The sequence below is a fragment of the Geotrypetes seraphini genome, chromosome 6 (assembly GCF_902459505.1).
Source record: "Geotrypetes seraphini chromosome 6, aGeoSer1.1, whole genome shotgun sequence".
In the NCBI taxonomy this organism is placed as follows: Eukaryota; Metazoa; Chordata; class Amphibia; order Gymnophiona; family Dermophiidae; genus Geotrypetes; species Geotrypetes seraphini.
In genome coordinates, this window is record NC_047089.1 from 210,420,769 (window position 1) to 210,445,059 (window position 24,291).

Here is a 24,291-nt window from a genome sequence, read left to right on the forward strand (position 1 = left end):
GAAACAGATAAAGCCACCGAGGGACTATCATCATATTGTACAAAAATACACGCCCCACAAGAGATACCGGCAAATCACCCCACAAGCGGAGGAGCTCCACCGTGCTCCGGAGCAGGGGCTTTACATTGATCTCATAGAGTCGTGTGAGGGAAGACGGTATCAGAACCCCCAGATATTTTACCTGCTGTGGTGCTTCCCGGAGCGGGAAATCAGCCCACGCATGCGAGATACTAATATGGAGAGGAAGCGCCTCCGATTTAGACACATTGAGTTTGAGGCCCGAGATTACCCCAAACTGGTGAAACATCTCCAATAATCTAGGGAGACCTGAAACTGGGTCAGTCAACATTACCATGTCATCGGCAAAAGCCATGCGGCGCAGAGAGGAATTCCCCAGCTCTACTCCAGCTATCTGAGGATGGCATCGAAGGGAAATCAACAAAGGCTCCAAAAACAATATATAAAGCAGAGGGGACAAAGGGCAGCCCTTGCGAGTGCCTCGCTGGAGCACAAAGTCCGGAGAAGCTACCCCATTAACCAATACGGCCGCCACTGGGTGAGAATAAAGGGCTCCAAGAGCTCTCATAAAGAACCCCTCCAACCCATAATATCGCAACAAGGGAAATAAAAAAGCCCACTCTACTCTATCAAAGGCCTTTTCGGAGTCAAAACTAATAGCCAGCTCTGGTTGCTGCCGAGAAACACAATGGGCCAAAGCAAGGAGGAGCTTCCTAACATTGTGACCTGCTAATCGCCCCCGCACAAAACCTACCTGATCTGCACCCATCAAAGAGGGAACAAACTGGGTCAAACGATTAGCCAGAACCCGAGCTAAAATTTTTAGATCAACATTAATAAGCGAAATAGGTCTATAGGAGCCCACAAGCAAGGGGTCTTTTCCCGGTTTAGGCAATACAGTAATCAGCGCTCGATTCGCTCCCAGAGGGAACTGTTGTACCTCAGCTGCGCTTTCAAAATAGCCCCGTAACGGATCAGCCACATACCCCTGAAGAAGATGATAGAATTCCCCCCCAAAGCCATCCAGGCCTGGAGATTTACAAAAAGGTAGATGCTTGAGAACATCCAGCACCTCCTCTCGGGTTATGGGGGAAGCCAAGACATCCAAGTCCGCTGATGACAGCTTAGGTAAGGGCAAAGAGTCCAAAAATGCCCGAATCTGAGCCTCTCGACCCACTACTTCCGCTGTATATAAAGAGCTATAAAAGGTAACAAAAAGCCGTTCCATCTGAGACTGATCCGTGACCAACCTTCCCCCATCATCTTTAAGCGAGGTAATCAAGGTGGCACCCCGCCTCGCCTTAGTCGTCTGGGCCAGCATTCTACCCGGCCTATTACCAAAACGGTGTAATCGGTACTTATAACAGAAAAGGGATTTATGGGCCCTCTCATGAAGAAGTGCGTGGAGTGCTGACTGGGCCGTCTGAAAAGCATGCTTATGAGATAGGGTAGGATTCCGATGGACCAAAATTCTACTGTCCCGCACCTTGCGTTCAAGAACCAAGATTTTTTCCGCAAGCATTTTCTTACGGCGCGCACAGTAAGCTATCACTGCCCCTCTGAGCACCGCCTTGGCCGCCTCCCAAAACAAAGTTCCATTATCCACATGGTCCCCATTAAATTCCACATAGTCCCACCACTGCTGCTCCAAGTAAGATTTAAAATCCGGGTCCAAATAAAGCGCTATCAGAAATCACCAGTGCTTCCCTCCCCCCATGGTGCCAGCCGAGAAGCTTATGTCCATCCACACCATAGTGTGATCCGAAATAGCCAGTACTCCAATCTCAGCTGCATGAACTGCATAAAAAGAGGAGCGCAAGAGAAAAATATAATCTATTCGAGAGGAGGAACCATGCACTTTAGACGTGTGAGTGAAATCCCGCTCCCCTGGGTGTAGGGTCCGCCAAACATCCACTAGATCCAAAGCCTCCAGCCAAGTGGCAAGCCCATTATCGGACCTACCTGAGGTGGGAGATGATCCCTTAGAGGAATCCAGAAGCGGATCTAGTATAGAATTAAAATCCCCCATAAAGATTTTCTGAGACTCATGGATTTGTGATACAGACAGCAGTACCCCCAATAGTGTCTTATAAAAGAACCGCTGTGCTCTGTTGGGAGCATATACGGACATCAAAATTACTGGGCGTTGATGAAGAGAACCCTGGACAATAACATAGTGGCCCTCTGGATCTGAGAGGACCCTAGATGCAGTAAAAGACACTGATTTGCGGATCAACAGTGCCACCCCAGCCCTGGCTTTAGAGGAGAAGGCCAAGTAACACTGCCCCACCCAGGATTGGCACAATTTACCATGTTCCCGTTCATTGAGCTTAGTCTCCTGCAGGCCAGCTATATCAGCCTGATGTCTGGCTAGGCACTGCAAGATCTTAGTTCTCTTGATAGGAGAATTGATACCAGAGACATTCCAGGACACACATCTCAAACCCTTCTTAACAGGCATAATAGAGAAAAAAAGAACCAGAGATACCAAAAGAGAAAAAGAGCACAAAACAGCTGCCGAGGGTCCCAGCCCATCCCCCAGCAGCCCAGCCTCCACCTCACTTCCCCACATGAATCAGCAACAGACTCACAGGTCAGGAGCCTCCCCCCTCCCTCCCTCCTGAACTCCCCATTCCCTCCTTCCACCCAACCCCCCCAACATACCAAAACCCACATCCTCAACACCCCCCTCACAAACCCCTCCAATCCCACCCACTACTAAGCCCTCTTCCCACCACCCCAATCCCCACACCTAGAACCCCCTCCCCCTTCCCACACCCTCCAAGACACACCACTCCACCGAGGGTATACCAAAGGGCCCAAAGTCCCACCCCCTCCCCAGCCTCCAGAACAGCCACCAAGCCGGAATCATTCAATGGAAACCCAAAGAAAGAGCCTAGGGGCCGATCGGATAATATATAACCAGAAGAAAAAGCAAGATAATACAAAACCCCGCCAGGCAAGAAATCCACAAGAAGCCATGGCAGAAAACTGGAAAACAGGAACCCAAGCTATACAGTCAGAGCCCCCGAAAGGGGAACCACAAACAGAGTACAGGCACAACCGGTGCAAAGTAACAGTGCCAATGGGGAAACCACCCGCTCTCCGCAGACTTCCCCACTCAAATCAAACTGAGTAAACACAAAGTAGTTTCAGAATCCCTCAGGTGCCAGACCCCAGATCAGGATACCATTGAAGAACTTGCGCTCTGGCCGCCGCACTGGTGTCAAAAAGATGAGGCTGGCCATCATAGATCACCCGGAGCTTAGCAGGGAACTGCAGCATGAAGCGAAGCTTTTTCTCAGTGAGTTGCTTGCAGACAGACGAGAAACCCCTCCTCAGAGAAGCCACCTGTGCAGAATAATCCTGAAATATGAGGATACGCTGGTTCTGAAACTGTACATCCTTGCGCTGGTGATAGTTTCGGAGGAGAAGATCCTTGACGGCAAAGTTCAATATGCGAAGAATCACCACTCGTGGTCTGGTCGCTCCCTCCTGCCTTCTGCCCAGCCGGTGTGCCCGTTCAATGCGCAAAGGTCCCAGGCCCCGCATGCCCAGCAACTCCGCCGCCAGCCAGGTCTCCAGTGTGGGAAGCAGATCTCCCTCCTGCACAGATTCAGGGACCCCCACCAGGCGCAGATTGTTCAGTCTGGAGCGATTCTCCAGGTCCTCCATTTTTTCCTCACATTGTCCCACCTTGCAGCGCAACTGCTGAACCTTGGGCTGCAGCGTGACAAGAGAGTCTTCCGCGGAGCCAACCCACTGCTCTACTTCAGTGACCCGAGAATTAAATTCAGCCACCGTTGTGGATAAGGCAGCCAGTGACTCCTGCACTTTGTCCAGGCGCGTCCCCAGCGCTGAAACAACTGCCTCAGTGAGGCACGTGATTAGATCCGCTCCTTCTGCAGCCGCAGCAGTGCCCGGATCCGCATTTTGTCCTCGTGGCTGGGCCCCGATTTCGCCCATTCCCAATCCTTTTTCCCTACCTTGGAGGCCATATCCGCCGTGCCTCTGTGCACAAATCTGTCCATAAGCCCCCGAGGAGCTGAGGAAGGCACTTGGTGGAGATGATTTTCGCCGATTTTAGTTCACCACCCCCACCCCCAAGCCACTGCCATCGATTTCTCCCTGCTTCCCCGACGCAAGGCCAGCATACAAGCATCAGGCCCACAGCCTCCTCCCCCTCGCCCCGACGTGAATTTTGACATTGGAGAAGAAATTCCGGGCCAGCCAGGCAGCAATTGGCTGGCCCAGAACTTCCTCTACGACATTTGAATTCATGTGTTGGGGGGGGGGAAGGTTGTGGGCCCGGCGCTTGTCTGGTGTTGGGGAAGCAGGGAGAACAGAACGCAAAGACAACACCAGTCTATCACAGAGACCGGGATGGGCTCCGCGATTGACTAGAGTTGCCTTTGCGATCTACTGGTCGATCACGATCGACCTTTTGGGCACCCCTGCTGTACATACTTGTATTGCAAGACCTCGCTCGTTTAGAACAGTCATTACACTCCCGCAGCTTACTGAGATTAGGTGGGAACTCAGGGAATTGGGTAGGACTATATAAACTTTGAGCCAAATGGGATGGAATTGGACACTGGCCGAATGAGTAGGGGTTCAGGGACTGTGCAACAGTGAAGGCCGGGATGTATTGGGCTAGAGTATATTGTACTGCGGGTAAATTGTGTGTGTACGCTGAGGGTGCTTGTATTACACTTATGGCCTCTTCTACAAAGCCACGCTAGCGGCTGCCGCGCAGCATCAGCCCCGAAGCCCTTTAAATCTCTATGGGCGTCGGGGCCATTAGCACAGCTTTGTAAAAGAGGCCCTTAATTGCTGTGTTCAGATGATCTCAGCGATGCACGTATGTTGTGCGTACTGTGATGACATGGCGCCCTTGTACCAAATGTACCAGGTTAACAACTTACTTCTCATCAACATCTTATGTTATCTTTTTCACCTTCGCAGTCTTGCACCTTTGTAACTCAAAGCGCAATCTCCTTTCTCTTCTCCTACTTATGCTCTGAATATCGTCGACTGTATAATGCTACTCATTGTGAAACCGTGTAATACACAGACCCTGTAACTCTCCTGTTACTATCACTAGATGTTCAATGCTATACTCTGTAATTCGCTGTCTGTAGTTTCTCTTCATTGTAAACCGTCTAGAAGTCGCAAGATTGTGGCGGTATATAAGAATAAAGTTATTATTATTATTATATATGTCGCTGTTTTATGCAGGGGTCGTTTTTGAGCTCCTCTGATGCACTTCTTACCCATTTCCAGTTGTTTTTATGTTTATTCTTGAGCAGAACACTTGTTTATGGACTTCATTGCTATGGGTGTCTCTACTTCATGTTTGCAAGGTGGCTCTCGGTGCTTGGGTACTAACTATAGTTGGAGCTAGAGAGCACAATGAAGTAGAGCAGAGTCGCAGAGAAAAAAATCCAGTTTGGATTCCTTCTGCAAATAGCACGCGGCCATTGGGATACTACCCACTTGTCTAGAACGTCTCCCCTATTTACTGGAAAAGATTTTACCAGGGTAAGTAAATAATCACTTTTTGTGATTTAATCATACCATTAAACATTTTAATCGATGTGCAGCCTTAAATATATATAAATTTATTACACCATATCCATTTGTAGTTACATCAGGTACACTAGGTATTTTCCTGTCCCTTGAGGGCTCACAATCTAATTAAGAATGAGAAGCATAACTGAGAAAAATATACAATAAAACCTTGGATTGCGAGTAATGTGGTATGCGAGTGTTTTGAAAGATAAGCAAAACGTTTTGATAAAATTTTAACTTGATTAATGAGCTTTGTCTACAGATGGCCTGCGCATGCGTGGGATCGCACACCAGCGAAACGTGCCGGTAGATGGGGACGTTCGTCTGATCACTTTTACTCACTGTGCTGAAATGCTGGAAATGTACACTTCTCCCTCTGTATTCGCAGTGGATGCGGGTGGGACATAGCCACGAATATGGAAAAACCGCAAATAACTTTTCATATGTTATTTGCAGTTTTTTGTAAAAGCCAGCGTTTTTACTATTGAAACTGAATAAGTTTTCAATAGTTATTCGTGGTTTTAAGAAACAGCCACTATTATTAGTATTAAAATTTGCAATTTTGTGGGAATAACAATATTTATTGCATAACAATACAGTAGTGTACAGTAATAATCTCAGGGTTAAAAAAAGTTCAATACTGGTTTCTCAACAAGGAAAAAAGAAATGTTCAATACTGAGAGTTCAATACTGGAATCAGTGGCGTACCAAGGGAGGGCGGGGGGGGGGGAGGTCCGCCCCGGGTGCACAACTGGCCACCAAATGGGGAATAGGCTGCCGCCGGGGAAAGGCTGCCACTACCGCCATCGGGAATAAGCTGGTGCCGAGTTCTCCCTCCCTGCTTTTCTTCCCCGCGGGGCCGACCAACTCTCGCCACCCGACGTCAATTTTGACGTCAGAGATGACGTTCTGGGCCAGCCAATCGCTGCCTGTCTGGCCCAGAACATCCTCTCAGACGTTAGAATTGACATCGGGCGGCGAGAGTTGGTCAGCCCCTCGGGGAAGAAAAGCAGGGAGGGAGAACTCGGCGCCGGCTTATTCCCGATGGCGGCAGTGGCAGCCTTTCCCCGGCGGCGGTGGCAGCAGCATGTTTCCCAATGGCGGTGGCATGGGGGAGGGCAGGGAGAAAGAAAGCCAGAAAGGGAAGGGCAGGGAGCCAGAAAGAAAGAAAGGGGCAGGGTGAAACAAAGAAAGAAAAAAATGGGGCACGGAGAGAGAGAAAGAAAGACAGAGAAAGAAAGGGGGCATGGAGAGAGAAATAAAGAAGGGGGCAGGGTGAAAGAAAGAAATGGGGGCACGGAGAGAGAGAGAAAGACAGACATACAGAAAGAAATGGGGGCACGGAGAGAGAAAGACAGACATACAGAAAGAAAGGGGGCATGGAGAGAGAAAGAAGGGGGCAGGGTGAAAGAAAGAAATGGGGCACGGAGAGAGAAAGACAGACATACAGAAAGAAAGGGGGCATGGAGAGAGAAAAAAAAAGAAGGGGACAGGATGAAACAAAGAAAAAGTTGGGGGAGGGAATGAGATCTGGAGGAGAGGAAGCATACAGGAGGCTGAAAGAAGGGAAGAAATATTGGATGCACAGTCAGAAGAATAAAGTGCAACCAGACTGATGAAATTACCAAACAAAGGTAGGAAAATTATTTTATTTTCAATTTAGTGATCAAAATTTGTCCGTTTTGAGAATTTATATATGCTGTCTATATTTTGCACTATGGCCCCCTTTTCCTAAACCGCAATAGCGGTTTTTAGCGCAGGGAGCCTATGAGCATCGAGAGCAGCGCGAGGCATTCAGCGCAGCTCCCTGCGCTAAAACCCACTATCGCAGTTTAATAAAAAGGAAGGGGGTATATTTGTCTATTTTTGTATAGTTGTTACTGAGGTGACATTGCACAAAGTCATCTGCCTTGACCTCTTTGAAAACCCGTGGAATATAAATGATAATTAACATTTTCTCTGCGTGCTTTATGTTTTTAAAATTTTATTGTTGGTAGATCATTTTGACTTGGCCACAAAGGTAAGCAGGGGGGAGCTGCTGAAAGACATCTAGTAATCCTTGCAGGCTTGACTGTGAGGGAATTATTTTTGTAAAATCATGTTTTGTTATATGACTAGCTTTATTTAGACTTTAATTTCTACGAATGACTAGAATGAAAATGATATAAAATTACTTGCTTGTTTTTATGTGTGTGCGCTGAAGGAAAGTGGAGAGAGAGTGGGCTGAGGATGTTGAAGGGAAATGGGGAAGAGAGAGTGGGGAGAAGACGCTGATTTATAAATTGACAATTGTACAGAATATTGTTTCTTTTTATACTTTAATATAATAAGTTCAATATAAAACAATTTAAGGCTTGTGTGGATGGAATCAGGTGGTTTGCAGGGATGGGGACCGATTAGTCCAATAAAATGGTATTTTCTTATTTCTCATTATTTGTTTTATTTTTATTTGTTAATTTGTGAAGTGGTGATTATGTATCAGTTTTTTCAAATTTACATCTGTCTTTATATTTTGCACAGTATTATAGGACACGTGTTACTGTTTTTGTGGTGTTGCATTGTATGCAAAGCCTGGTTTCTTGGCGGTTCAGTTTAACTTTTATCTATTTTTAGTTTGTGATTATTCCATATTGGGCAAGGGTGTATCTCTGTTCTGTGTGTATGAAAAGAACATAGTTTTCAGTTGGCATTGACTGCAGGATCAATTGACTGTGCGGGATCTGGCTTGTTTAGTTTTACAATGTATGTGTTGGTGTTCTAGTGCTCACTGCAGTGTTTAAGATGCTGCCTTTTCCTAGGTATACTCTTGTTGTGCGATATGTGGATTGTTACTAAAAATCATATTTTTCATATAGATGGGGGGGTGTAAAAAAAATGATGGGCCCCGGGTGTCACATATGCTAGGTACGCCACTGACTGGAATACCTGTACTCAAGCAGTGTCTTCATCCTCATCGTCCTGTATAAGTACTGCAGGAGGAGGAGACAAAGAGGATAAGTGAGCACTAGGGGCCTGTACTCAGGCAGTAGAAGTGGGTCTTCAGTAGGAGAAAGATGAAGAGACGAAGGGGATGCCTCCTCATGGGTGGAAGAGGTGGATTCTGAGGCAGTGGATGGAGAGGCAGTGACTCTCGGTATCTTTTGGAAATACATTGCGATTTCTGCCTGGCTCGCTTTATATATATTTTTGTATGAAGAAATCGCTGCTTCTGCCAACTCCCTCTCATCTTTAACGCACGTACCATGGATAGGTCAATGTCATAGAAAAAGTCAATCGCACCACTGAACTTGCACATGCCCTCTGCAATATTATCTAGTGTAAACTTGTCTTCTAGCACTTCTTCTACTCCTCTTTCCTCCTCTTCATCTGGTATTGTCTCTCCTTCAGGAGCAGTCACGTCAATGAGATCATCTTCTGTTAGTTCATTTGCCCTGGTGTCTATTAAATCTTGACTATCCTCCATATCTTCAAAGCCTTCCCCACCCACCTGCTTTGCCAAGTCAATGATGTATTCCATAATTTCTTGGCCTGGCTCTGTGATATTGACAGTGTTATCCCTTTTTACACATTCAGGCCAAAGATTCTTCCAGCACAAGTTCACTGTCTCTGGCTCGACAGCTTTCACCACTCTTTCAATAATATTGATGGCATCGGCAATAGTGAAGTCCTTCCAATTTTTCATGATGCTCTCCACGTTGGGGACTTCATCCATAGCATAGACAATCCTTTCCAATTAATACCGTGTGTAGTGTGCTTTGAAGGTCCTTATTACCCCCTGGTCGAGAGGCTGGATGAGAGATGTTGTGTGGGGGGGCATGCAGACAATCTCAACACCCTCAATATGGAACTCATGTGTGTCTGGGTGTCTAGGGGCATTGTCCAATACCAACAGAACCTTGAATTCCATTCCTTTATTGGCCAGGTATTTTCTTACTTCTGACACAAAACACTGATGAACCACTCTAGGAACAGAGCTCTGATTGTCCAAGCCTTCTTGTTGCTCATCCAGTAAACATGCAGCTGGAACTTATCTTTTCCCTTCAAGGCTTGGGGGTTTGAGACTTTATAAATCAGTGTTGGCTTTATCATATGGCCTACTGCATTTGCACAAAGAAGCATGGTTAATCTATCCCTTGCAGCCTTGAAACCTGATGCTCACTTATCCTCTTTACTAATGAAAGTTCTCTGACATTTTCTTCTAAAACAGAGCAGTTTCATCGGCATTGAATGCCTGCTCAGGTTAATATCCCTTCTCTTCAATAATTTCCTTAAAGGAAGCAGGGAACTCTCTAGCTGCCTCTTGGTTGGCAGATGCTGCTTCTCCTGTCACTCTCACATTACGCAGGCCATACCTGTGACGGAATTTCGATGGATTGCGACATTTCCCCTTTCTTGCTCTTCAAGTTATCATACAAAGACTTTGCCTTTCCTCTTATCGTCACAGAGGATAGCAGGATTCTCTTTTTGTAGCAATTCTGAACCCACAGAATGTTGCAGCTTCCATATGAGAGAGATCGGCATCTTGCACAACATGTAATGTCTTCGCACCTGCTGCTGCAACAACTTCACGGATTTGTTTTTCATTCTTTTTTATGTACCTAACAGTTGACTCATTAATGCCATAATATCGAGCAACAGCGGAGGATGACTTTAGTCTCTGAAGCATTTCCAATAATTCTACCTTTTCTTGTAAGGTTTTCACTTTTTTTCCCCCTTTTGGGAGCACTTGAACTCTTGTGCTTTGTAGCCATGGTGGGAGACCTAATCTGTTGCTGAAGGAGAGGCAATATCCCAATGATTTTCAGGCTTAGAGCAGGCAAGCAGCGATTCCCAGCGATCTTCAGGATAATGCCGATTTTCTTCATGCATGCTGGGAAGCAGCGTTTCTCTCTATGGTTGCTGGGAAGCAGTGTTTTTCCTCTGTGCATGCTGGGAAGCAGCGATTTTGTGGGAGAAAGCATGGAAGCAGCTATTTTCAGAGTAAATGTTGGTAAGCGCTAAACTTTATCGGTGCAACAAATAGAAAAGGAACTTTAACTCATGATGTAATTTTGGGGGGGGCGGGGTGGAGTCAGCATGCAAAAAAATCATGAATAAGCGAAACTGCGAGTGCAGAAACTGCAAATACAGAGAGAGAAGTGTACTGCAGCCTGCCACAATTCTCTTACAGTAGCTGGAATCAGAGAACCATTGCCTCATGCTTGGAATGCCTCTATGATAGTGATCTTCTGGCTGCCAATCAATGCCCGACTGCACCTCCACCCCTGCAGACCAATGGACAGGCTAAGGAACGGGCAGAAGCGCAGAATGCAGCTGGCACCCTGCGAGGCATCACAGAGTCCTAGGTATGCCTCTTTGGAGATAGGTTAATACCTACCTACTGCACCACCCTGAATGTAATTCACCTTGAGTTGCCAATGGAAACAAAATACAAGCTAAAGTATTTGAAATTAAGAGGAAAAAGATATCGTTACTATAATACTTTCAGATGATATGCACCTCCTGTTAAGACCAAGAATGAGATTTTTCTTCCCACCTGTGCATAACAGCTCCTTGGAAGCTCTGTTAATACAAAAAAAAGATTGTTCACAAATCAGGGATATAGAATCGTTGACATTTCTCGGAAGATTTTTTAACAGCTTTTATGTACATTAATCTGTTTTTATCTATTTTTAATTTGCATATTTATTTCACAGAGTATGTCACTGATTCTTATTATTGATTGATATATCAAGTTCAAGTTCAAGTTTCAAGTTTATTTAAATTTGATGGTTCGCTTAACATTTCTAAGCGAATTACATAAGAAAATACAATTGGGGTAAAAACATTAAAAAAAGAAAATTAATATAATTGTTATTTTAAGTTAAAAACAGTGCTTTCTTATCTGACAATACGGACAAAACTGGATAGGATATATAAGTACAAAACAAAGTAAAAACCATAAAGCAACAACTCAAAAGAACGGTTCAAAAATATCCGACAAAACTAGTTTTCATCAACAGTGAGAGACACGGAACCAGTTCTGAGACCGCGCTGGAGATGAGGGGGGGGGGGGGAAAAGGCTAAATATTTATCCCGCCGGCCCTCTCAGCTCTTACCGCGTCTGCCAGAGAGTTGGGATAGAGGACGCTATCGTGTCACCGGCTCCAAACTTCAACACCCTGCTTTAAGCCCGGTACGTTCCTGACTTGCACCTTGACCGACAGCGCTACTCGCCTATAACGACGCAGGAGGGCGGGGAATGAGAACCAAAGGAAACCTAAGTAGCTTCCTTCGTCCGCGAGCTACGAAGCTTCAGCAAACGTCATCGGAGCGCTCGCTTTTCTTTGGTTCACGAATATTCTGGGAATTAGAGGGAGAAGGGGGAAGGATCTGACCTATAGAACAGCAAAATCTTGCTGCTAAACTCTCTCCTGCTGTGAGCCCATTGGGCAGACATTTCTTAGTCAGCCAATAGGTTGCAGAGGGAGGCAGGACCAGTAGCTTAGGAGACACCAACCTTCCATCCTATTTTACCCTGAGACCTATTGGCTGGCTAAGGAATGTCTGACCAATGGTGTCTCTTCATCTTCTGGTCCTGCCTCCTTTGCAGCTTATTGGCTAGCTGAGGAAAATCTGATCAATAGGCTGAAGAGGGAGGCAGAAGCAATAACTTCAAAGACACAGGTTACTTCTTGTTTTCTCCTGCATCTCTACATTGGGAAGATTTCAGCTTTGATGTCTGAGCAGTGCTGGAAAGAATATTGGGGATGCTTTAGCACCCACAGAGCTGGTGCCTATGCCTCTATGTGCAACAACTCCTTGAATCAGCCCTGAGTTCATGATATTAAATAATCAAGATTAATCTTCATCTGAGTTTGGGTCCAAGTGTCCAGTCCATATATAGTAACTATTTCTAAATTAGGCTTAACATAAATTGACCTCCCTGGCTATACAGTGGTGGTCCAAATAGCTTTGAACATTCCTGCTGCTGATTTCACAGCCACACTTGATTACTGTGATTGAAAAAAATATAGTATCCAGGGAAGTAACTGGAGTCCAGCATTGGGATCAATACAGTCCCTAGAAAGTCCTGACCAAGAAAATGTGATATCTGACCACCTTCATAAGCTACACTTGCTACCCATAGTACCTCCAAGATGATTCTCCCCTCACCAAAAGGTGTCAGATACAAAATCATATTCAACACATTGTTCACCTACATCCCAATAAAAAACTGGAACAACCTCCCCACAGACACTAGATCTGAACCTGACTATCTGAGTTTTAGAAGAAAATTGAAAACATTTCTCTACAAAAGATACCTATCAGCAGGATGATCCTTACAGATTTCCCAGAGCTAACCAAGCTGATACTACCATAAACTTACTTATATCAACTGTATAATTCCCATGTAGTTCCTTGCCTATTGATTGCCACAATGTCTACTTTCTAAGCTCCCCTCCCCTGTATCGGCTCTTGTTTTGTGTACTTTCCTTTTCATTGTAATCTGCTGCCATGGCTCTTCTGTAAGCTCAGTACAGCAGAAGAGGCAAGGGATGAGTCCAGTCAGCCAAGGAAAATTGTCTTTATTCAAAAACACAAGTCCCAACAAGGATAAGAACATAAGAATTGCCACTGCTGAGTCAGACCAGTGGTCCATCATGCCCAGCTGTCCGCTCACGCGGCGGCTCTCTGGTCTAAGACCAGCACCCTAACTGAGACTAGCCCTACCAGCGCACGTTCTTGTTCAGCAGAAACTTGTCTAACTTTGTCTTGAATCCTAGGAGGGTGTTTTCCCCTATAACAGCTTCTAGAAGAGCGTTCCAGCTTTCCACCACTCTCTGTGTGAAGAAGAACTTCCTTACGTTTATACGGAATCTATCCCCCTTCAACTTCAGAGAGTGCCCTCTTGTTCTCCCTACCTTGGAGAGGGTGAATAACCTGTCCTTATCTACTAAGAATATCCCCTTCAGTACCTTGAATGTTTTGATCATGTCCCCTCTCAATCTCCTCTGTTCGAGGGAGAAGAGGCCCAGTTTCTCTAATATTTCGCTGTACGGCAGCTTCTCCAGCCCCTTAACCATCTTAGTTGCTCTTCTCTGGACCCTTTCAAGTAGATCCTAGTTTCGGCCTCCAAACGACGCCTTCCTCAGGGGGCACAACTAAACATGAATAAGAAATAAAACAAAACTAATTATAAAATGTGGAATCAAAGATTACAAAGTATAAAAGAGGTAAAAGCATAAGAACATCTAAATTAATAAAGTTCATACGGTAAAATTATGGTCTTACCTGTTAATTTTCTTTCCTTTAGAAGCAGCAGATGAATCCAGACTAGTGGGTATAGCTCACATCGACCAGCAGGTGGAGATAGAGAACTGATTAACAGTTGGCCTTAAAGCCTGGTGTTCCTCTTGTTACTTCAGTTATGCATTTTGCCCAAGCAGCCCGAAAGGAGCATGAGCATCCACAAAACTTCATTCCAGTAGAAAATGGGCCCCTAAATAATACAATTACCAACCATATCCCAACTGAAACCATAAACAAACACCCTACACACATACAGTGCACTTGGGGAGGGGCTCTGGATTCATCTGCTGCTTCTAAAGGAAAGAAAATTAACAGGTAAGACCATAATTTTACCTTCCATAGCAAAGCAGCAGATGAATCCAGACTAGTGGGATGTAGCAAAGCAAACTCAAACCGGGTGGGACGCCAATGCCGCCTCCGCCAGTACCGCAGTGCCAAAACTTGCCTCCGCACTGGCTGCTACGTCTAAGCGATAATGCTTCGAAAAGGTATTACCCGACGACCAAGTGGCCGCTCGGCAAATTTCCTCCAAAGACATCCCCCCGGACTCCGCCCAAGACGTAGCCAATGCCCGAGTGGAATGAGCATGAAGGTGCTCCGGCACTTTCTTACCTGTCAACACATAAGCCGAAGCAATCGTCTCCTTAACCCAACGCGCAATGGACGCTTTAGACGCCGCCATCCCCTTGTTCTTACCCGCGAACAATACAAAGAGATGATCCGACCTACGAAAATCATTCGTCACTCCCAAATAATGGAGAAGCATACGCCGCACATCCAGTCGACGCAAAGACAAAAATCGTTTACCCCAATCCTCCTTCCGGAAGGACGGGAGGAATACACTCTGGTTCACATGAAATGAAGAAATCACCTTAGGCAGGAAGGACGGCACCGGCCGCACTGACACCCCCGTCTCAGAAAAACGTAAAAAGGGTTCTCTGCAAGAAAGCGCCTGAAGCTCCGATACTCGCCTCGCCGAAGCCATTGCCACCAAGAACACTGTTTTCAGCGTGACATCCTTCAAAGTGGCCGCTGACAGGGGTTCAAAAGGTGCCCCCTGCAACCTCCCCAGTACGAGTTTAAGATTCCAGGAAGGACAAATTCGCCTTACCGGCGGGCGGATATGGTGAACCCCTTTGAGGAAACGGACCACGTCCGGCTGCGACGCCAGCGACGCGCCAGCCACCCGGCCCCTGTAACAGGCAAGGGCCGCCACCTGAACCCTTAAAGAGTTATAGGCTAATCCTTTCTCTACCCCTTCCTGCAGAAAGGCAAGAATAGCCGCCAGAGATGCATGGAAGGGCGCGATTCCCTGTCGACCGCACCAAGCATCAAAAATCTTCCAGACTCTCGCATAGGAGGTCGAAGTCGAAATCTTCTTAGCTTTAAGAAGCGTGGCAATCACCTGCTCCGAATAGCCCTTCTTCTTTAGCCTTGACCGCTCAAGAGCCAGGCCGTAAGACCAAAGCGGGCCGGATCTTCCATCCAGATTGGGCCCTGAGTTAGTAAGTCCGGAGTTACCTGGAACGTCACCCGATCGCCTACTGAAAGCTGAACGAGATCTGCGTACCACGGTCGACGCGGCCAATCCGGAGCCACCAGGATCACCCTGCCGTGAAAGAGAGCGATGCGTTGTAACACCCGCCCTATCATGGGCCAAGGCGGGAACACATACAGAAGGGAATTTGGAGGCCATGGGAGGGCCAACGCGTCCACCCCCTCCGAGCCCTTCTCCGTGCGCCTGCTGAAGAAGCGAGGCAACTTCGCATTGCGGGACGAAGCCATGAGATCCACCTCTGGCAACCCCCACCGACGGACTAGCAGGTCGAACGCTCGAGCCGACAACTCCCACTCGCCCGGATCTAGAAGATTTCTGCTGAGGAAGTCCGCTTGCACGTTTTCGTGACCTGCAATGTATGCCGCCGACAGAAGCGGAACATGCCCTTCTGCCCACTGAAACAATATCCTTGCCTCTTCGGCCAACTGCGGACTCCGAGTGCCCCCCTGACGATTGACATATGCGACCGCCGTGACACTGTCCGAAAAGATTCTGGTCGGTCTGTCCTGAATCAGGGACTGAAAAGCCCTCAGTGCCAATCTGATCGCTTTTAACTCCAACAAATTGATGGGCCACTGTGCTTCCTCTAAGGACCACACTCCCTGCACCGATGCTTGCAGGCACTGGGCCCCCCAGCCCCTCAGACTGGCATCCGTTGTCACCACCACCCACTCCGGTGTGGCTAACGGCATGCCCCGCCACAGGTGCAACTCGTGTAGCCACCATTGCATGCTGCGAGCCGCCCGAGGACTCCATCGGAGACGCACATTGTAGTCCAGAGAAGCTGGGGACCAGCGAGAGAGAAGCGACTGTTGTAAGGGTCTCATGTGGCCCCGAGCCCAGGGGACCACCTCCAGAGTCGCTACCATGGAGCCCAAAACCTGCACATAATCCCAAACCCGAGGTCTGGGCGACCCGAGAAGTAGGCGAATCTGAGCCTGCAATTTCTCTCCCCGGTCTCGGGGTAGAAATACTCTCCCCAGAGCAGTGTCGAATCTGACCCCCAGATGTACCAAAGACTGCGACGGGGACAGAAAACTCTTGGGAAAATTGACGATCCACCCTAACGACTGAAGGAGAGATATTACCCTCTGAGTAACCGACAAACTCTCCTGTCTGGATGAGGCGCGGATCAGCCAGTCGTCTAAGTAAGGGTGTACCCGAATCCCTTCCTTGCGAAGAGAGGCTGCTACCACGACCATGACTTTGGAAAAGGTGCGGGGAGCCGTCGCCAGGCCAAAGGGCATTGCCCGAAACTGATAGTGCTGGCCAAGAATCGCAAACCTTAGATACCGCTGATGCGGAGGCCAGATCGGGATATGTAGGTACGCCTCCTTGAGATCTAGGGACGTGAGGAACTCTCCCGGTCGAACTGCCGCAATGACCGAGCGTACCGTCTCCATCCGGAAATGGCGAACATTGAGAAACCTGTTGACCACTTTGAGGTCCAGCACCGGTCTGAACGACCCCCCCTTCTTTGGAACAATGAAGTACAGGGAATATATCCCGCGGCCTACCTCTTCCGGGGGTACCGGTACCACCGCCCCCAGATCGAGCAGCCCCTGAAGAGTCATGCGGACCGCCTCTCCCTTGGCCGCCCCATGGCACGGGGACACCAAGAAAGAATCTTCGACGGGAGAGGCGAACTCCAACTTGTACCCTTCCCGAACAATGTCCAACACCCACTGATCTGACGTGATTGTGGCCCACTCCGCCCGGAACGCCGAAAGCCGGCCCCCTAAGGGAAGGGCGGAGGGAGCCAAGCCACCGTCATTGCGGAGTGCGACTTGGTGGGGTACGTGCTGGCTGACCTGAAGAGGGTTTCGTCGTACGAAAGGAACTCCTCTGCTGAAACCTAGGCCTCGCCGCAGAGAAAGAACCATATGCTGATCTGAAGAATGGTTTACCAGGCCTGGACCGCCTCACATCTCTGAAGCGCGGTCTAGACGAGGAGGACCTCACCGGGGGCCTAGCCCTATCCTCCGGTAGACGCTGTGTTTTGGTATCCCCAAAATCTTTCACCAATTTCTCTAAGTCCTCTCCAAATAATAAACCTCCCTTAAAAGGGAGTCTCACCAGCCTAAGCTTGGATGCAGCATCTGTTGCCCAATGTCGGAGCCATAAGGATCTGCGTGATACCACTGACAGAGACATCTGTTTCGCAGATGCTCGAATAATGTCATATAAGGAGTCTGCCAAATAGGCCAAGCCTGACTCCAAATCAGCCAGTTCCGAAGGGACAGAACCCCCGGACTCCATTAAATTATCGGTCATCCCTTGTGACCACTGCAAACATGCCCTCGCCGCATACGAGCTGCAAATAGCGGCCTGTAAGGTAACCGCAGCTACTTCAAAGGACATTTTTAGTGAAGATTCAATCTTCCTATCCTGCGCATCCTTTAGTGTCACCCCCCTTCCACCGGCAAGGTAGTCTTTTTCGTTACCGCTGCCACCAAAGCGTCCACCCTAGGTAACCGAAACTTTTCAAGTTCGGTCGGGTCAACCGGATACAGGAGCCGCATGGCCTTTGCCACTCGTAAACTGGCCTCCGGCGTATCCCATTGCGCCGAGATCAGCTCCTGCATGGCTTCATGCACCGGAAAGGACCTAGGTGGCTTACGCGTACCTGCCATCAGGGGGTTACCCGACACCTTAGCATCCTCCTGAGAGATATTTAAACCCTGCAAAGCCTTGGAAATCAAGGACGCCAGCTCCTCTCTATGAAACAGCCGGAGCGCTGAAGGATCATCAACTTCCCTGCCCGGGGGATCCTCTGCCTCCCAATCTAAGACCTCCCCTTCCTCTAATGATTCAGGAAGGGAGAAAGGTGATAAGGGAAGATTACCCTCCGCGTCCACGGTCGCGAGTCTGCGTTTCTTCGCCCCCTGCGACCGCCCAGGCGACAGCCCAGGACCCGTAGTCGGGCCGGCATTAGCACCGGATAAGCCCGTGGAGGTAGAAGGCCCAGGGAGGGACGGCCAGGTCGCCGGTACCGACTGGGCCGGCTGCGAGCCCTGTAGCAGAAAAGCTCGGTGCAATAGCATAACAAACTCCGGGGAGAAGGAACTCACCCCCATTAAAGAAGAACCGGCCTGATCAATGCTAGGGCGCGCAGCCGCGCCGTCCCCTAGCGACCCTGGCTCCCCGACCGCCGCTGACCTCCCCTCAGCCGCGGCAGAGCCTTGCAGTCCCCCCGAGTCGCCCTCGAGGCCCGGGGAAGTAGACCGTGCCCCGCTGACACGGGAGATGGCTAACTCACACGCTTGCAGGAAGGCATCTTCTGCCGGTGTATCCCCACACCCTGCAGAGCAGAAGCCCGACAGTGCTCGGCGCTTCCCACAGCGCGAGCACCGCTGAGTAGCCTCTGCTGCCATCGCTAAAAACGGCGATACAAAAAACTTTTTTTTTTTTTTTTTTTTTTTTCCACAAACGCGGCAACACGCCGCCGCGCCGACTCCGCCCACCCCCCGCTACCGCCGGAACGACCCGAACGCAAGAGGAGGCAGACAGCAAACAAAGTTACTCACCAACCGGTCCCCCGCTCTAACTGCAGTCGGGTAACAGCTGGTAATCGTACTGAAAGCCACACGAACACAGCACGGCTCAGCACAAGCAGGAAGTCGTTGGTTTTTTTTTTTTTTTTTTACTGGAATGAAGAAACCTAAGCACAAACCTCCTGCAGTGGCCCAAGAACCCGCTCAAACAAACGGAGGGGAGGGTGGAGAAGGGACCTGGGAGGGCCCAGGTGTAGCTCCCAAAGCCGGCACCGATCAGCCAGGCACCCCTGTCCTACTGAAGAGACAGAGTCTCAACAGAGGAAGCCACAGGAACACCACCTAAACCGGCCCCAGCCAGAATCCAGGAGCTAGTAAAGTAAGCTCCATTCCTGCTGGGAGATAGAGCAAAACTGAAGTAACAAGAGGAACACCAGGCTTTAAGGCCAACTGTTAATCAGTTCTCTATCTCCACCTGCTGGTCGATGTGAGCTATACCCACTAGTCTGGATTCATCTGCTGCTTTGCTATGGAAATGCACATTAATGGCTAATATACTTAAAGAACAAAGAAGTCAAAATTGTCATGAAACTAGAGAACAAGAAACAAACCATATGACAAAGTATATCACAGAGCATTTGTAAATAACCATCAGAATAGTTGCACCTCAAAGGTATGATCAAAATACATATAAATAAAAGCAAACCATATATGAAAATATATATATATCCACTGGATAAACACAGAGGAAAATCACAAAACTATGGATACGTTTGAGTAAAAAGCAGAATACACGGATGGGTTATTACAGACAATGTGTTGAATGGCAGAGCATACTGGAACAATAGGAATTTAATGAGAACAGAGTATTTAAAAATGCCGAGTGACATGGGTACTAAAAACTGGAAGGGTAAAATTAAATAGCGTGGTGGAAACACAACCAAGCCAAAACCATGAAGCACAGCAGAACACAAAAAGAAGAGAGGAGGGGTGGATGAGCGCAAACGGAAACCAGGAGGAGTAAAAAGTATAGCGGGTACAGAAGAAAGGGAACATTTATAACAAAAGAACCAGACTGCAAACTAAGAAAAATCAAAATACCTGTTGTAGAAATGCTGTGACACGCATTGCAAAAAGGGAAACAGTAAAATTAGAGATCTAATGATTGGCGGTATGTGGCACAGTACAAAAACAAAGTGAAGCTAAGAAAAAGTCAGTGTAGTTCCCCATGTTTGTATGGGTTCTTGTGTACAGTGGAACCTTGGTTTACGAGCATAATTCATTCCAGAAGCATGCTCGTAAACCAAAGTGCTCGTATATCAAAGCAAGTTTCCCCATAGGAAGTAAGGTAAATTCGCTTGATTCATTCCCCCCCCCCCCCCCGAGGCCACCGGGGCTGCTCCACCACCACCGAGGCCACTGGCGCACTTCCACCCCACCCCCCGAGAACCAGCATCGCCATCTGCCCACGAACACCCCCCGAGAACCGGCATTCCCCCCCTCTCCCCCCCCCCACGTGAACCGGCATCCCTCTCGGAGAAAGCGGGAGCCAGAAGGCCTTGCTCAAGGCCCAGTCCAGGCAAGAGGCAGGATCTTCGGACACCAGCACCGGTACATCCTGTGGGTTGGTGCTGTGTGCCGGTGCCAGATCGGGGTAAGGGCTTGTGTTTGGGTGGGCGGGGATGTCAGTTCACGTGGGGGGGGCATTAGCGAGCGGAGGGGGGCTCGCAAATCGAGTCAACACTTGGTTTGCGAGGCACGATTTGCTCGAGTGTTTTGCTCGTCTTACAAAACATTCGCAAACCACGTTACTCGCAAACTGAGGTTTGACTGTACAGTAATTGTAAATCGCCTTGAACCTTTATAGGCATAGAGCGATCCACAGATCTTAGATTAGATTGCTACTACAACCTCTTCACCAGTGGATCCATTCATCCACACAGGTTTTAACACTTTTGGCCCACTAGGAGGCAGTCAAGGTTCAGTAAAACCTTCCAAGATTAGGAGTACTGTATTACATTAAGAGAATACTGAAAAACCATAGACTTTAGAACTGTTTTTCTTTTATATTGTAGTATTTATTAGACTATTTTCAATACAATTACCAGAAATATAAGAGTACATTGGTCTTAGATGTTCAGAAACAAAAGGAAAAAAAAAAATACTTGTGAGTCCATAGTCCATATTAATGGGAAAGGTGTTAGTAGTTAAACAGAAAATAGAGCAAATAATTTTTACTTCAGTTCTTATTTTGCCTGAACCCAAAAGTGGTTACAAAACATCCAGTGTAAAAAAAAAAGGAATCTTAAATATTTCAGCACCCATACCATATGTAAAATAAAATAAAATTATAACACGTAAGGGCTTTATTTTTCAGCACTGATGTATCTGTCATATTTGATGAGATGTTTGCTTTGTTGTTACTGTCCCTTCTGGGATTATGTGAGATGGTAATAATTAGAAGGCCCAGAATCTTGAACTGTAACTTGTATCATTTTATTTATATATGACGGAAAATTAGTTAAAACTACATTCAAATTCATGTGCTTATTAGATGCTACATAAGTATTATGTCTTCCTTTTAGTATGTATCTCATATCTCCCTCATTGGAAAGTGAAGTGGATTGGGCTGAGATAACTGCCAAACAAAGCACCTGGCATTAATGGAATCCCAGCAAAGCTGCTCAAACCAGTCCCAGATATAGGGCTATTCCTGGGGTTTAACTCAGGCCTAGGGTTACCATATCTGAAGCTAAAAAATCCCGGATGTATGGCCCTGTCCGTTCTGCCCTAGCCCCACCCAGTTCCACCCCAAACAGGGAATTTAGCAGTACTATCTTTAGAAAAAAATGCAGATAGGAATACATTATTACATTTTCAGAGTTGTCATCTATATGTGATGAGGTCCAATATCCCTATTGGGCAGTTTTTGCAACTAAGGAGATTGTGTTCTACAAAAGATGAGTTTCAGGCCCAAGCTTATCAGATGAGACAACGATTTTTATGAAAGGGATATAAAAATATATATATAGTGCAGCGGGCATTTAAGCAAGCATATAATTCTCAATATGAATGGTTGTTGTGCTCAAAGGAGAAACAAAAATCTCAAGATTTGACTTGTATGTTGCCATTCTCACATAAAGCAACATTTGTAAGTAGGACCATATTACAACATTGGTCCATATGGAGATATCATAGGATTTTCCAAGAACAGACCCAGTTTTCTTATAAAAGAGGTAGAAATTTGGCATTTTTACCCCACCCCCACCCCCCTTTTACAACACCGCAGAGGTAACAACTCCAATGCTCATAGAATTCCTATAAGCGTCAGAGCTGTTACCACTAAAAAATGCTAGCACGGTTTTGTAAAAAGTGGGGCTAGTGCACTCTTGCTACAGGAGCCTTTAAATTAGAATAAAAACGGGGGGACATTCTAAATGCCAACATTGCTCTTACTGTGTATATTGTTAGAAGGCACACGAAGTTCAGAACCCTAAGACAGATCGGATGTATTATTTAATAGTACAAATTGCACTTCAACCCAAGTCATATATTGTACGTATTAGGTGTCCCTGTAATCTATATTATATTGGAAGCATTAAGAGAAGTGTGGAGATTAGAATAAGTGAACTTTTAAATACCATTCGTTTGCAGAAAGAAGTGCCCCTAGTGGAGCATTGGCTGTTTACTCAGCATTCCCTGAAGGACCTTCAGTTTACAGAGCTTGCACAGTTATATAACCCCAGGGGAGGTAACATCAGCATTAGATTGTTGCATTATGAACAGCGACTCATATACCAGTGGAATACAGTTATATCAAATGGACTCAACAAAGAAGTGGAATGGACAAATCTGTAATATATGATTGTATATGAAGAAGTTTCTTAATTTTTAATGCCGGTGCATCCTCGAGGGGAATGAATGAGATTCAAGATGTCATGTGGTTTGTTTGCAAGAGCCAATAAGGAAGGGACTACATTGGTGTTGTCGATTATTGAGATGAGGACGGAAGGAATTTCCTCAAGTGAGCCATGCAAGTATTCTTGATGAGCTTGGTGTGAGACTATATTAAAGAGTAGTTGGCTTTGTTTAAAGAAAAAAAAAATAGTTGTTTTGTTCCAGTTTTCCCCTGATGAAGTCGGAGAAGGTGAAACCGGGTTCCTAGTCGGGTTTTAGTATAGTAGCATGGAGGTGAAGATTCGCTGAGTGAACCTGCTGAGAGAAAGGAAGCATCATAGAGCAGACATCGCAGTTACTAATTTTTATTGAAGAGAAGTGGGAGTTCTGAACTGAAACAGGTAAGTGCATCTAATCTTCTCTTGCTAATTATCTTGAACCAAGATTTGAGAATGGACATGTTATAGTTAAGTGCAATGATAAAAAATGGGTATTGTTTCACTTTATACTGAAAATGAGCACATAGAGCTACATAGTAACCATTTTCTGAGTACTATACAATATTATATTATTATATTTTTTATATAATTTTGCACAATATAGCACATGTCAAATTATTGTTGGAAAGATAATATGAATTATATTGTTCCGGGACTTAGAGATAGGAGTGCAAACCAACCTGGGACCATACATTAAATTTTACTCCTATTTTTGGATAAAAGAGTTTATACTAGAGAATGTCACAGGGACAAATTTGTCCCCGTCCCCGCAGGAACTCAATTTCACCGTCCCGTCCTCGTGAGTTTTGTCGCTATTCCTGGACTGCCCCATTCCTGTAAGCTCTGCCTTAACTGCACAAGCCTCAAACACTTATGATTTTAAAGTGTTTGAGGCTTGTGCAGATGAGGATGAAGCTTGCAGGAATGGAGTAGGGACAGGAAAAGAACTTGCAGGGACAGGACAGGAAAATTAATTCCCGCAGGGTTGGGGAAAAATTTGTCCCCTTCTCATTCTCTAGTTTACTTTATACCCTTTTGGGAAACACAGGCCTATTCATTATGGTGCTAAAATTAAGTTGTAGCCACTAGAGGGCTCTCTATGCCTAATTAAGACAGCTATTGCAAACAAACCTGAATACCAGTTACTATGGAAATACAATACTGGACAATGTTTAGAACCTAACACAAGTGCTAGAGGCAATTAGTGCTAGTGCAGGGAACAAAATAGGCACTGAAGATCAGCACAAATAGCATGTAAGTGCAGTCAAATTCCTTCCCAATCTATGTTTCTTCTAAGCTGAGCATGTGTGCAATTGCTCATACATTCTAGGAGTTTTGCTTACAGATTTTACATGGTTGCTCACAAAAATACTTGCAAATTTGGAAAATTGTTGGTTTTTAGAACCTGTCGCTCACACAAAATTTTTTTTAGAACTTGTCGCTCACATGAGAAAAAATTTTT

General features: G+C 46.6%; 1 protein-coding gene across 12 annotated transcripts in view; it reads right to left on the minus strand.

Annotated features, from left to right (window-relative positions):
- LETM2 (leucine zipper and EF-hand containing transmembrane protein 2) overlaps positions 1-24,291 on the minus strand; it is a 171,128-nt gene that overhangs the window by 116,271 nt on the left and 30,566 nt on the right. For 2 of the 12 annotated variants that reach the window (XM_033948600.1, XM_033948601.1), the window contains 2 exons: positions 13,548-13,733; positions 11,089-11,151 (listed from right to left, as the gene is read on the minus strand). The exons of 1 other annotated variant lie outside the window; for it this stretch is intronic. The gene's annotated coding sequence lies outside the window, so the exon portion shown is untranslated. 9 more of the 12 variants (XM_033948604.1, XM_033948607.1, XM_033948610.1 and 6 more) reach the window with 9 other exon arrangements.